Genomic DNA, 15,501 nt, shown 5'->3' with positions numbered 1-15,501 from the left:
TTTTTTTTTTTGAGTGGATTTTAGTTATAAAATTATAGAACTGGAAGCAGCTTCAAAGCTTTGTTTATTATAGTTGTCAAGATTTTCAGGTAAAGTTGGTAGCTAGAATGGTCACATCAGTTGCCTTAAGTCTTATAACTGGTCAGTGGCGAAAGGGGACAGAAACCTGTCTCTAATGCTCAAGAAGCTTTTCTGGACATCCAGGCACTGCAGGAGTGTAGATGGCCATATAGGGCTTCCATGTATCTTTGTCTTCATCAGTTTTGTGTTGCTATAACAGAATACCAGAGACTGGGTAATTTGTAAAGAATAGAAATTTATTTCTCACAGTTCTGGAGGTTGGGAAGTCCAAGATCAAAGTGTTGGCTCTGGCGAAGGCCTTCCTGCTGTGTCATCCCATGGCAGAAAGCAAAGAGGCACGAGGTAGCAAGAGGGTACCAGACTTGCCCTGTTATAATAGCACCAATCCCACACATGAGGGTGGAGTCCTCAAGGCCTAATCACCTCTTAAAGGTCTCACCTCTTAATACCATTACAGTGGCAATTAAATTTTAACATGAGGTTTGGAGGGGATAAACATTCAAACCATAGCAGTCTTTGAGAATGGGAAAGGGCCAGTAAAACTATCCTAAAACCCTAGGCCTTTGTAACCAACACCTGTTCATTTGATCATTCAACACCTACTATGTGCCAGGCACTTTTCCAGGTACCAGGTATATGTAGAAGGAAAGTCACAAAAATTCTCTGCCCTCACGGGACTATTTTAATAACACGTTAAGTACCTTCTTTCTGATTTATTTATTAAGCTGATAGTTTTATATGTTAAAGTTGCTTGATTGCAGTATATTGGTAGAGAATGCTAATTGTGTGACCTAAAATAAGCCCTGTAATAAAATAATTATTCCACAAGTATAGAAGTCTTTTCTGACCATTGCCATTAACTAAAGAACATTTATTAATTTGTAAACTAATGATGGATTTGCTACTGATTTTTCTGGTTTTTCTCCCATCACTAGTATATTCAGTTTCTGTCTGTTCTGAAGCCGTAACATCTTAAAAACTTTTGTAAAATGTTTACTAGCTTAATATTGCAGCATTTAGGTTATATTTACCATGGGGAATAGATTTTTATATGAGGTCTTAATTAACTATAGAATGCTTTAAGATGAAAAGAAAACATTTAAATTGGAGGAACACCTTTCCAAAATGTCAGTTGTAAGTTAAGAGAACTATTATCGTATTTTAATTTTATTTATTTTTAAATTTTAAGTTGACATTGTAATTGTATAGATTTATGGGGTACAAAATGATGTTATAATTAATGCATGCAGTGTAGAATAATTAAGTAAGTTAACATATCCATCACCTCAAATATGTAACATTTTTCGTGGTGAGGACATTTGAAATTTACTGTTTTAGCAATTTTGAAATGTGCAATACTCTATTATTAACTATATTCATCATACTGCATGATACAACTCAGAAAAGTTTTTTTATTTTTTAAATATTCCTTTCCTTTAACACCGCATAGTATTTCTATGGTAATTTAATTATAAAATATATTACTGATTTTTGTTTTTGTTTTTCTGTTAATTCCTAGAGCCACAATTTCTTTTTTTTTTTAATTGAATATTTTTAAGGTGTACAACGTGATGTTTTGCTATACATATATATAGTGAAAAGATAATTACCCATAAGCAAATTAACATATTTATCACCTCATAGTTACTCCCCCCCCTTTTTTTTTCTGGTGATTGGAGCACCTAAAATCTACTCTCTTAGCAGATTTCCCGTGTATAATGCAATATTATTAACTGTAGTGTTCACACTGCACCTTCCGATAGAGAAAATTGTAGTAGGTTGTAGAAAATCCTTTAGGATAATAGGTTGCATTCATTGTATACTTATACTAAATCCTCAGGGCTGTCATTTATTGTAGGATCATTAATTCATTTATCTACATTCATTAATTAGCATGTTATGGTTTTCAAGTGGACATGACAGAAATGATGACTCTAACAAGAATTAAAAGAAGTTGGGCTTATTCTTTTAAGAATTCTAACATGATTTTTCTACTAATAGTATGTAGGAATTTGTTAAACCAACATATTTAGCATTATGATGCAGATGTTGATAGTATCTGAATAACAATCTTTACTTTTCAAGTGGTAAATACCTTAGTTTCAGGAAACATGTACACCTATATATCTGTTTGTTCCTATACATGTGTCTCATTACAGAAATAGATGTATGTATCTGTGTGTGTTTTAACAGCTAAATTTTTAATAGTTCATATGTTCAATCATTTGTGACCTAATAATATTTATTATAATTTAATGTTTTGCTTCTTTATTTTATAATTAAAATTTGATTGTTTAGTTTTAGATTCACATATATAGTTATGTAACAGCTAAATTTTGGCCCTCTGGCATTTTTTTTTTTTTCTACTTTCTGCCCTTAAATTTTTTTCTCCCCAAGACTGCCAGAATCCATGCTTTCTTACAATACTAATTTTACTTCTTTGAGTTGATAGTTATATTGCTCTGAAATGATAGCCAATTTGTAGCCAGCAGCTTATATATAAAGCACAGCATGATAAATTGCAAATGGAATTGTCATCTAATCCTTGATTTCAATTGTTTATTTAATTTCATAGTGTTAGCAAACTCACAAAAATGAAACAGAACAATATCAGGACATCTGTTATAAGGATACAAGCTTTCCTTAGGACATCCAAATGTATGAATATGTGGAGGCCTTGGGTAGGATTGGAGCTAGGAAATGGAAAAAACAGGGAAAAATTCCAGCTCCTCTCCCCACCCTACCGCCCTCTCCTCTCTTTCCCTCTCAGCCTTCTCTCCTTCCTCTTCCTCCTGCCCTTCATCCTCCTTTCAGCACCTGACCATGTTCTTCTCTCTGCACGCTTACCGTGCGTTCCGTGGACTGGCTTTTTCTGCCTCTCTGTGCTGCTGACGCAGATCTTGCAGGCCCTCAGTTGAAGCAGTTGCTAGAAATGGGCAACAATTCCAGAATCCAATTTCTTGTGGAAGAACGTAATCAGCCCCCGTGGGCCGGGCGTTAATCCATGGTTCAGTAAACTGTAGCCAGAGAGGCAGGGAGAGCACCATGTTACCAGGGACCCTGGGAGGGCAGTAGGGGTGAGTAGGGTGAGCAGGGGAAGCAGTTTTAGAGAAGGGGTTTTAAGGACTGTGATAATCTCATAAGATGTCTGATTACCTCATAATGCTATTTTTGAATCTTTGGAAAAAACAAAACAAATCTGTATTTTTAAGTACATAGAGGCTAGATCTTTGTGCCACCAATCTGAAGCTTGATAAGTTTAAGGTCAGCATACCCTAATGGGTTGCATTTGCCTCAATTCTCACTTGAGAGTTGAGCCTCTTATACAAACAAAAAAAGCTACAATTAGAAATAAGAATAAACTATTGAGTAGAAGTAGAAAGTAGAATAATAATCACCAGAGGCCAGGAAGGGAAGGGGTGCTGGGGGCGGCGGGAGGGAAAGAGATGGATTAATGGGTATAAAGTTACAGGGAGATAGGAAGAATAAGTTCTGGTGTTCTAAGCTGACTATAGCTAATAACATCGTATTGTGTATTTCTAAATAGCTAGAAAAGAGGATCTGGAATGCAATCTTAGGTTATCTACACTGAGTGAATCATTGTACAATATATGCATGTACTGAAACAACATACTGTATCCCACAAATATGTACAATCTTTTAAAAAAAGAATATACTATTGCACATTGGACAAAGAAATCAAGAGGGATCAGTCATAGTCTACTGCCTTTTCTTTGTAGCAGGATACTGCAGACGCTTCCTTGGTTCACTTTTTGGAGATAATTCAGTTCTGTTGATTTAATCGAAATATGATCCAATACATTGTGGAGGAGTCAGAAAACTGATGCTAGAGCCATGAGCATATTGTTTTATGATGATTACCAAATCAGTGATTTCTGCTACCCCTAACTCTCCCAGTGTAATAATATTGCATATTAAGATTTTTAACTAAATATGTAAGTATTTCTACAAATAGATGTGGTTAAAGGCAGAATCTAAATATCAATAAGTGCATCAGAGACACTAATGTTTATTCATTTATATTTCACCTATCTTCAAAATAATTTGATATTTTACAAAGAATAATAGAATAAAACATTAAAATGTATTTAAATTAGGTAAGATTTAAGGCAGAGAGAAAGTAAGTGTGGTAAGAAGCTGTTAAGGCCCTTTCCCTTCCTTAGCCCAAATGAAGAGAAAAGCACAGCTGTATGATTTACAATGCACAAAGCTCAGGAATTGCATAATCATTCCAGGAAAAGGGATAGATGTTACAGATCCATACATGAATTTACTGCCCCAAGAGCTTACTTCCTGGTGGAGGTACCTAGCAGAGGCAAGGATCTCTCTGTATTATGAAACAGAAATTTGCTTTCCTTTATTTGGTTCTCCTGTGCAGTTTCTATTATTTGAAATGCTCAAGCTCATTAATACCTCTTTCAAAGACAGCTTAGTTTCTTCGCTGTTGAATAGCTTAAAAAAATAAAAACAGCTGCAAGCAGAAATAAACTTAAACTACACTCTTTCACAACTTCTCTACGGGTCGTTGAGTTGAAGAGTAGTGTCACTTTCTCATGGTGGCAGTGGCCTCTCAGTTATGCATCAGAAGGAGCTATGCACTAGGTCCCATCTTTGATTCTTCCAATAACCAAATGCTCTTTAAAAATTTACCGTTTGGTGAATTTAATATCTAAAAGCAAGATTTTGTAGAGACTTTGAGATTTGGTGATCTAAATAATTTTCATGCTCTTACTACTATTTTTCCAAACTGTATTTTTATAGAGTTGAAATGATATAAAAATGCACTAGTGTAGCCTTGGAAAACATGGGGAAGACAGAAAGTGATGTCAGTGAGGTTGTCAATGTATGTTTGTGTATATTACACGATTAATTTAAAACTTCCCACAATCCAATCAGAGTAGGAACAATTATTCCCATTTTTCAGANAAAATAAAAACAGCTGCAAGCAGAAATAAACTTAAACTACACTCTTTCACAACTTCTCTACAGGTCGTTGAGTTGAAGAGTAGTGTCACTTTCTCATGGTGGCAGTGGCCTCTCAGTTATGCATCAGAAGGAGCTATGCACTAGGTCCCATCTTTGATTCTTCCAATAACCAAATGCTCTTTAAAAATTTACCGTTTGGTGAATTTAATATCTAAAAGCACGATTTTGTAGAGACTTTGAGATTTGGTGATCTAAATAATTTTCATGCTCTTACTACTATTTTTCCAAACTGTATTTTTATAGAGTTGAAATGATATAAAAATGCACTAATGTAGCCTTGGAAAACATGGGGAAGACAGAAAGTGATGTCAGTGAGGTTGTCAATGTATGTTTGTGTATATTACACGATTAATTTAAAACTTCCCACAATCCAATCAGAGTAGGAACAATTATTCCCATTTTTCAGATTTAGAAACAGGGGAGCAGAGAGATTAAGAAATGTTCCCAAATTTCTACAGCTAATAAATAGCAGAGTAGGAATTCAAAAGCAGACAGAGTAACTCTAGAACTTCAGTAACTAACCACTACTGTCCTTCCTTTCTGTTGGGTGAAGTGCGTGTGGAGAAGGGGCAGTTTCAAATAATGGCATGGAGTGTAGAAATAGACAGAGCTTGACTTTAAAAACGATACTAGCATTTAGCACTGAGCAAAACAAAACACACCTAAGCCTTACTTTCTACATTTGCAAAATGGTAATAGCAACACGTGTCATTTTCCTAGGATGCGGTAGGTATTATAGATAATGTATATAGAAATCTGCCACATAATCGATACTAGCATTTAGCACTGAGCAAAACAAAACACACCTAAGCCTTACTTTCTACATTTGCAAAATGGTAATAGCAACACATGTCATTTTCCTAGGATGCGGTAGGTATTATAGATAATGTATATAGAAATCTGCCACATAATAGCTATTCAATAATTAGTAGCTATTCATTTATATGTATACATATATCTTTAGCTCCAGGTCTTTTACAGCAACGACACCATCTGACTGTCTTCTCTATTGATAGTTATTGTCCAGAGACACTAACAATCCTCTAGTTACTTAGTGGGGACCCCTAAAATTATCCATCTTCAGTGTAAGTATGGATGACTGTATATGATTTGAAAAGAAACATGCAGCTTATTGTTCGGAGAAATCCCTTGTTCATGAGTTCAGAACACCCTCGAGTATGTCATTTTATTGTCTGTAAAATTACCTAAGTGAAGAATGTGGACGTGACTCATCCATTCCTAGCCATTTGATTATGCCTTTCAGAAGTGGATCTCAGCTGTACAAAGAACTTTACATTTCAAGTTTCTGGCTAGACTTGTCAATGACAGTCTTTATTTTCATGTTTTTTAGAAGATGGAAATGGGATTATGATACTTTGAATTCAAATAATGTATTTTAAAGTTAAAAAAATTAATCTGGGTGTTGTGTAAAAGAATAAACACCTAATTGTGTCTTATTTTAAGCCTATGCTCCATCATTTAGCTTATTTTTTGGAATAGACTGTGAATCTGCAATCCAACCCCAACAAATAGTAATTTTATGCTGGTCTGTTAATTAGTATGGTTATTTCCCATTTTGTTGATGAAGCTTAAATAAATGTCAAGGTTACATCCATGAAGATCTCCCAATTAGGCTTCACATTTGTAAAACCCAACCCTTTTCCCTTTTGTGTGAAGATGACAGTTCCAACGGCAGCCCCAGCCTAACAGGACTCCAGGGAAAGGAGCCTCCTCTGGTTTTATTGAAAACAGGGCCAGTTGGGTCCAGAGAGAATACTGCTGCTGGTCATGGTGCAGAACATTTTTAATCCTGACTATGTGCTTGCCTTCTTTCATCAATTTTATTTTAGAGCAGAATAATGAAGACTTGGTGAACATTATTTAGACCATTAAGTCTGTCATCTAAAATTATGTTTAAAAATATTTACTTGTAAACACTTACTAGAATTTTCTTTTCTAAGAATAAGAAATTCCTTTAAATAACATGTAAAAGTTATATAAGATACTGCTCAATTTTTAATAATATTAGCCATTCTTTTATAGTCTAGCAATTATAATATGTATGTATCTCTGGGTCTGCATGAGACACACAAACACACATACATCAACTGTACTAGTGAACAAACACAAGAGCTTAGCTGTATTACAAGTCAGTATTAACAGATGGATGGCCCTAAGCAAGGCAAAAATCACCGCAACAAAATCTAGTGAAAGTGGAGGATTGAAGCTTTTTGTTGTTAAGCCCTATTAAAACCCTGGTACACGTTTCACTTTTAACTATTTCATGTCTGGGACAAATAACAATCCACTCATATTTTCACCCTATCCAATTAATTATATTATATAAAAACAGCATGAGAGAATATGAATGGAAGGTTATTTTTTATTCGTACTGTGATATAAAGCATTGTCCCTGTTGATAAATACATTTGGAATGTAGTCCAGACTGTAACCCACATACAGTGTTTACAAATAGAAATATGTTTAATAGTCATACTTTCTATAATAAGACTAAGCACTATTAAACTGGTGGACATTTATTCTATTTTTTAATGTAGTCACACACAGACTAATAGTTCGAGATGAGTAATTATCTTTTGAATAAAGACGTAAAGAAGATGTTTTCAACATAAAATATGATCTATGTGATTTTCTATTTATACCCATTATGCAAGGTGCTATGCACTTAAAAAATGAAACTTTGCTGTCTTTTTGAGTCTTCATGTATAATGGTTTATAAATCATACTAATGGATTTGTGGTATATAGCACAAAAGCTATGAGCTCATTTTATGATAGATGAGTAATATACTTTCATCTTTAAGAAATATATTCAGAAGTTATACTTTTCTTGGCATGCAGAGACTTGTAAGTAAGGCATTTCAAAGCCACGTTTCTGTTGAGTAGGGACTTAAGAGAAATCCCAGTATGTTAGTATCTTTTAAAAAATATGAGCAATCAGATAGGTTATGTCTTACAGATAATAAGTCCTACATTTTAAAATGCTAGAAATGAAATAAGGTTTCTGTGAAACTTAAAAGATAAAGACAGATTCTCTTAAATAATTTAATTTCTAAGTGTAACAAAAGATGAGATATCCACACCTAGTAGGGTGTGGTTCATAGTAATGTATCTATGACACACTTTTCTTCATAGGAATTCAGTGGACTCTGGGAATAAAAGAATATAATTAATTAAAGATAGTGTTTCTTGCTTAGCTGCCATAATAGATTTCAGAAAATGTTACGCTTGTTGGGATCTTTGGAAAAATGCAATCCATTGAATAGCTTTTCTTCATTGGTCAGGAAAGAAATGGTATAGTCATTGCTTATAGAGGGAAGTAGCCCAAGACCAAGAAAAAAGTGATTGTAAATCACAAGGTGAGAAGGATAATTCTGAAGGGAGTTGGGGAGAGGCCCAGATAATTGGAAAGATATTTTGTTTTGTAAAATAAGTTTTACAAATAATACAAATAAGTTTAACCAGATCATGATGAGCAAAAAATCTTAATTTTTTATTTTTAGCACTTTGTTTAATTTGGCTCAGTATTGAGAACACTATTATTATCAAGCTAAAATGCTGGATTAAAGAGATAAGGAAATCTGTTAGCAAGCTTCAAATGATAAAACTCTTTTGAAATAAATTAAGTAAATGTGCTTCTATTAACAAATGCCTATAAAAAGTACTGCCTAAATGAAAACACATTGTAACAGTCTCCATTCCAAGATCACTCTTTCACACAGGATATATTTAGTCTAATTTATACTGTCAATAATTTATAAAATTGATCTTTTGAGTCTACTTTGAAAAATATGGGTACCATATTGTTAATTTGAAAGAAAGTTATTTTCTCTTTTGTTTCTCTGTTGAGATAATATTAATTTCCAACATGTCAAATTTTATTATGGTCAAATGGTTCCCCCTGCAAAAAAAAAAAAAAAAAAAAAAAAAAATTATGGATTACAAGAGTGCTCTCTAGTGGACATTATGCAGTACTTTCCTTAAAGAAGATCACAGTTTTACAAAACAAAATATATAATGCCTTTCAGAGTAGTCTCTTAGAAATACAGTAGAATACACCATGAGACATTTATATTGTCATAAAATTCTTCAAAAACATCATTTGATCAAAGAAATAATTTAAAATTAACTTCTCTTTTAAGTAACTGGCTGGGACTCCATTTTTAAAATGTTTAGCTCTGCTGAACATTTCCTAGTATATTAAAAAGACATAATGATATAATCTTATTTATGTGAACATAACATATTCAGTATATATTCTGAGATATTTTGGAGTTGATATGTACCTTTTTAATGTTATATTTTTACTCTTCAAATTTATAGCCATAAATAACTATGTCATTTATTAAAATCTTGAAACAAAAACAAAGGTACTCAATTTTTCCATTTAGTAAATCTAACAAATATTACCATTCTAGACTTTATATGAGTAATCACGTCACTAATATTTTTTCTCACTGTTTTTCTGTCCCGTTTAACTTTGTAAGAGGATTTTTGGTTTTTTTGTTTGTTTGTTTGTTTGTTTTTGTTTTTTCTGTTACCTTTCTAATTGGTAAGGGTTTTGATTAATAAATTAACAACAATTCTCTATTCCAAAAGTTCCCAATTTTTGTAGACAAAAACACAAATTCTTATATTCTCCTCGGCATTTTAGGGTAAAGAAATGACATTTTCCCTCTAATTTTGTCATTCAGTATATATTCTGAGATATTTTGGAGTTGATTTGTACCTTTTTAATGTTATATTTTTACTCTTCAAATTTATAGCCATAAATAACTATGTCATTTATTAAAATCTTGAAACAAAAACAAAGATACTCAATTTTTCCATTTAGTAAATCTAACAAATATTACCATTCTAGACTTTATATGAGTAATCACGTCACTAATATTTTTTCTCACTGTTTTTCTGTCCCGTTTAACTTTGTAAGAGGATTTTTGGTTTTTTTGTTTGTTTGTTTGTTTTTGTTTTTTCTGTTACCTTTCTAATTGGTAAGGGTTTTGATTAATAAATTAACAACAGTTCTCTATTCCAAAAGTTCCCAATCTTTGTAGACAAAAACATAAATTCTTATATTCTCCTCGGCATTTTAGGGTAAAGAAATGACATTTTCCCTCTAATTTTGTGTATAGAACTGCTTTTAAAGTTTGTCGGAGATCAACTTTAGTGTCGATGAAAGGAAAAGCCAGTCTTTTCTTTATAGGGACTACAGTTGCTGCCTCGTAGTGTCCCCAAGAGAGAGAAGTTGCCAGCAGTGTCAAGAGATATATAAGAACAGGGGTATAATAGAGTCTTCCTATAATTTGACCTGGACTTACATTTCTCACGCAGTGTTATATTTCCTAATGTTTAACATAAAATACTAGAATAATACATAAATATCTTAACTTAGCCTGGGCCCCATACCAATTACAAAATTGGACTGCTATGTTTATTAGCCTTCTCTGGAAGTTCTTTATGGTTTTCCTAAAATTCAAGTACAATCCTGGTCGTTTCACAGAAATCTATTCTTCTTTTGCCTTTACCAGTGTCTTTGACATTTGTAATAAATGCTTTTGAAAACTAGTATTGATTGACTCTGAGATCAAAATATAATTGCAATTTCTGTTAAGACTCTTGCTACATACAACACGCAAAACATTTTAAGATTCTCTCTCTACTTATGTGTGTAATTCCATACAACACATGTATTTATGCTCATTAAGTACTGATGTGGTAAATCTGTGAAAAAAATGAAGCCATAATCATTTTACTAATCAGATATTTTTTATCCTTAGTTATATACTTTTTGCAAACATAATTTATTAAGGTGATTGGAAATAATTTAGTTCCGTTAATCAATGGGGCTTTTAAATTATTTATCCTAGCTAGAAAAGTCATCTTTACATTAGTGAAGGAAACCAAATTCTATGTTTTGTTGAATATAGATCAGCCATGTCATGTATTAAGGAACCTTCTTAAATGTTGAAATATTGAAACTCTGTCAACAAAAGTGAATTGCAGATAGCTCGCCATTTATTATAGGGTTACTGATTTATTTATTTATTTTGCTTTTTAAATAGTCTTATAAAACTTCTTGTATTTACACTAATCAATAATCTCTTGGTCCTGAAAAATTACTGCAAGATCTTTGGTAGAATTTGCATTTTTAAATATTAAAGACCAGAAAAAATAATAAAACAATTTGTTTTAAATATTTAAAGTTAATACAATTACTTGGCATATGAATGGTTCTTAAAAGTTGGCTTAAAAGTATTAACAGTTTACAGTCATACTGCATATAAACAGGGGTAATAATGAGACCTACTATGAGTTCACGGCCGTCTTTCTACCTGTTAACACACTTTACTGAGAGAGTCTTTTAGAATGCCTGGTGGAGTGCTGCCATTGGATAGGTTTTTATATAGTCTCTGATCAACAATGAATTCTAAAGTACTGTTTCTGGGATGATTTTTATACAGTATGTTGCCAAACTAAACTTCCTAATCCGTGCTCAGTAAAGGGACTGTAAATGGGTCAGTTCTGATTTCTGATATTCTATCTCTAAAATCTAATATGGGGATTTCTTTAGTCAAATTTTACAACAGACTCCAACTAAATATTAATTGAAATAAGCTTCCACTAATGCAGTTGGACGGAATGGGCACACCACAACGGCGAGTCTAACTCAGTTCAACGAAAACTGTCTGAGTATTTGCTGTGTGCTGCTTTACAGCTTTCAAGATCATGTACCTTCTCTGAACACCTACTGTGTGCTAGGCCTGCTAATCTATAGTTTTCAAGATCACTTACCTCCTCTTAACCAGGGAAAGACTTTTCTTCATTGTCCTGTATGTTCACTCTTCCTTTTCACTTTTTAACCATCACTCTCATCACTTATAGAAAAACTCCTCGTGGGAGTGTAAAGATCCCAGCTTTCTGGTGCAGCAGGCCTGGACCAGAGCACCAGCTCTGCCACCTGGATGGTGTGCGAACTGGAGCAACTTTCTGAACCTCTCTAAGCCTCGTAGCCTTCAGATCTATAAAATGAAGATAATTATGTTTACTTCCATACAGTCACTGTGGAGATTAGAGTTGGTGTAGTTAGAAGAATTTGTTCTTCCAACACTCACTAGCAGTTTTATAAGTATTAAGTAATACTGCTTCCACTCAATCAACTGCAACTACAACCCACCACAAAAAAATTAATGAACACCTGCTATATGTTGAGAGCAGATGAATTAGACCAGTTGATGGTACACCTCAGTTCTCGGATGTTCTGTTCTATTTTTTTCTAGTTCATGTTTTCTGTTTCATTTTTCCTGCTCTTTTCTCTTTGTGTTTCAGTTTGGATAATTTCTGTTGAACTGTCTTAAAGATCACTGATTCTTTCCTCAAGTCTGCTGATGAGCCCATCAGAAGAACTGTGTTGAGAGCAGATGAATTAGACCAGTTGATGGTACACCTCAGTTCTCGGATGCTCTGTTCTGTTTTTTTCTAGTTCATGTTTTCTGTTTCATTTTTCCTGCTCTTTTCTCTTTGTGTTTCAGTTTGGATAATTTCTATTGAACTGTCTTAAAGATCACTGATTCTTTCCTCAAGTCTGCTGATGAGCCCATCAGAAGAATTCATTTCTTATTTCATTTTAAAAACTTCTATCATTTCTACTGACTCTTCTAAAAGTAGATTCCATCTCTCTGCTGCCATCGCATCTATTCATGCATGTTCATCTTTTTTTCTTGCTTTTTCATGTCTCATAATTTTAGTTGAACGCTGGACCCCACGTGTGGAAAGAGTTAAGTAGTATTTACGCTCCAGTATGGGCGAGTCTGTTCTTGTGTAAGGCTGTTCGCATCAGAAGTTGAACTGGATTTGAATTTTATTGTTGATATTATTACCTGTAGCGGGCTGCTATTATCTTGTGCTCAGAGTGGAGTGCCTCTGCGGAGGTACTGGAAGGTTTTCTCAGTACTCCTACTTCACCCTGCGCTGTCAGCAGGTCCCTGCACACCTAAGTCTCATGGGGGGGGGGGGATTCTCTCTCTGTTTTTGCCCCTCTATAGCAGTTGACTCCTGTTCCTAGTTATTTGGTTCTAGCCTTACAAGCTTTCTCTGCTTTGGTCCAGCTTCAGTCTTAGGCAGGCCATGTGCCTCTGTGCCTTAGGTACGGGGCTTTCTTAGCAGCCTTCCTGTTTCTTTCCACAGCAGACAACTTCCTCGTACCTGTGGTTGGTCTTGGGTGGATGAGGGTTACCACCTGCCCCTCCCCGGTGGTAGTAGACCTCTGTTTGGTATCAGTGTAGGAGCCTATGCTAAGAGAGCAGAGAAAGGTTTTGTTTGCTTTGCTTCCTAGCTGTCTTGGGAGTGAGTTTTCCAGCAATTGAAGGCTTTTGTTATATATAAATGAATGTTCAAGAAAGCAAATGGGGCTTTATGCCTGTCCCTGTGCAGCAGCCTATCACCTTGTGCAGGCCTGAACTACCAAGGAGAGCTCTTTTCAGCCTCCTTTCTCGCCCAGAATCTTTCACATGAGCACCATGTGGTAGGGTTGCCTGATTTAGCAGATAAAATTACAGGAATTTATGTGTGGAAAAGAGCTTGCAAATGCAAACTCCCACTGTCTTTGAGACTCTCAGCTATTTCAGACTGACATGTTAGCCCATACTTGGCCTTTAAGACTTTATTAAAATTTGAGCGGATTTCTTTTTACCTGCTTATGTGGCAGCTACATCTTTCCTTGTGCTTTACCAACGGTGAAATTGATTCTGTTTCTCGTCTCTCCTTAGAGGGCTTGTAGTATATGGAATTCAGTTTACTTGTTTGCCTTGCAACTCAGCGCTCTGATAGGTTCAAGAAAAATTATGATTTTTTTTTTGTTTAGAATATCCATTTTTTTCCTATCATTAGTATGGGTTCTCTTGCAGCTTTCTACATTCTAAATGGAAGTGGAATTAAAAAGCAGATTAAAAGATAAGATTCTGTCTCAAAGACTTGGCAAGATAGGAATGTACCTAAAATGAAATACTCCCTTTATAAGAAGCATATATCAGATGACAGCTGAGTGGTAGAGAATAAAGAGAATAAAGCTGACAAAGAATATGAAATCACTGTGGACTGGGAGAATTGGTGAAGGGCCCTTGGATGTGTTGGGACCACTTCCGAATCTTCCCTGCTGACCTAGTCTCACGTAGCACTCACCTGCTCAAGGAATGTAAGTTTGATACTTCTTTAAAGTCTTGTTTTCTTAGCCCAATAATAACAGCCCTTCATCAACTGAATTCATCAGACTTGGCCAAACACATATCTTGTTAATCTTTTCAGTTTACCCCCTTGTCCTGACAAGAGTATCTGTTTTTAGTGTTTTTGGCAAAATGTGTTAATCTCCTGTCCGTTCACCTTGGCATCCCACCTACCTGAAGCACTGGCAGTCCGACCGTTCTGCAGCTCCCACCTGCTCGTGAGGTTAACACTTGCCATTTTTAGAGCGTCTTTCTCAGACTAGTTCTCAGGCTCGTCTCTCCTGGGTACCCCAGGACTTCCTTATCAAGCACAGTTATAATGCACAGTTTATTCATGAAGTCAGAACAACTGGGTTGGAGTCTTAGCTCTGTCGCTTACTCATTACCTCGTCTTGCCCAAGTCACCTTACTTTGTTCAGCTTTTGGTTCTCTAATATGTAAAATAGGGGAAATGTTCACCAAGATTTGTGGTTAAGGAGTATCTAAATGAAATAAGTGTAGTATGTAAAACATCCAACTCGCTGAAGCAGATCAGTCATGGGTAAGTCACTTATCTCTATAAACATTAAAACACATGTTTTTAAAGCTCTTTTCAATTCCAATGCGCTGTGTATTTTAATGGTGTTGCCATTGTAATTCTAGATTATTCCTTAATTTATTCTTGTATTATTTCATGAAAGTATTTGTGTCTTAGGCCGCGCAATGCGTAAGCTTAGGGGTTTGCTGTGGACTTTGGGTAAGCAAGATAACGTTGCCAAACCTCAGTTATCTGCACTCTAAAATGGGAGCAGTAGCACACATTGTGTACCTACTTTCCAAAATTCATTAACATCTTAATTTTATGAAGTCTCAAAATTATATTTTCTTGTTCATCTACCTATATCCCTTATTCTGCCCATGAATTTCCTTAAGAATTTAAAGTCACCCAGCATTGTACCTTATTAGTGTTTGTCTGCCATCTAGTGATCGAGATGGTAACCGCACGGTTAACATGTCCTTGGTGCTCGGGGATGGTTTTCACCGTTTTACCTCCTCCTGTACTTTCCAGAAACCATCGTGGTGAAAAGAAAGGCAGTGTTTATCTTGCTTGTTGTAGCTAAGCCAGATTTATTTCTTCAGACATGAAGTCTGTAGTTTTGTGACTTGGTTCTTCTACCTTGGTCACTTTCTGTGTA

At 34.8% G+C, this 15,501-nt stretch overlaps 1 protein-coding gene across 1 annotated transcript in view; it reads left to right on the top strand.

The window, feature by feature from the left end:
- Positions 1-15,501, top strand: part of DENND1B (DENN/MADD domain containing 1B) — a gene marked incomplete at its 5' end in the record, with an annotated part of 253,597 nt that overhangs the window by 228,428 nt on the left and 9,668 nt on the right. The gene's annotated exons all lie outside the window — the stretch shown is intronic.

Source organism: Galeopterus variegatus, unplaced genomic scaffold (genome assembly GCF_000696425.1).
Source record: "Galeopterus variegatus unplaced genomic scaffold, G_variegatus-3.0.2 Scaffold1923, whole genome shotgun sequence".
In the NCBI taxonomy this organism is placed as follows: Eukaryota; Metazoa; Chordata; class Mammalia; order Dermoptera; family Cynocephalidae; genus Galeopterus; species Galeopterus variegatus.
This window is presented reverse-complemented; position numbering and strand designations above follow the sequence as displayed.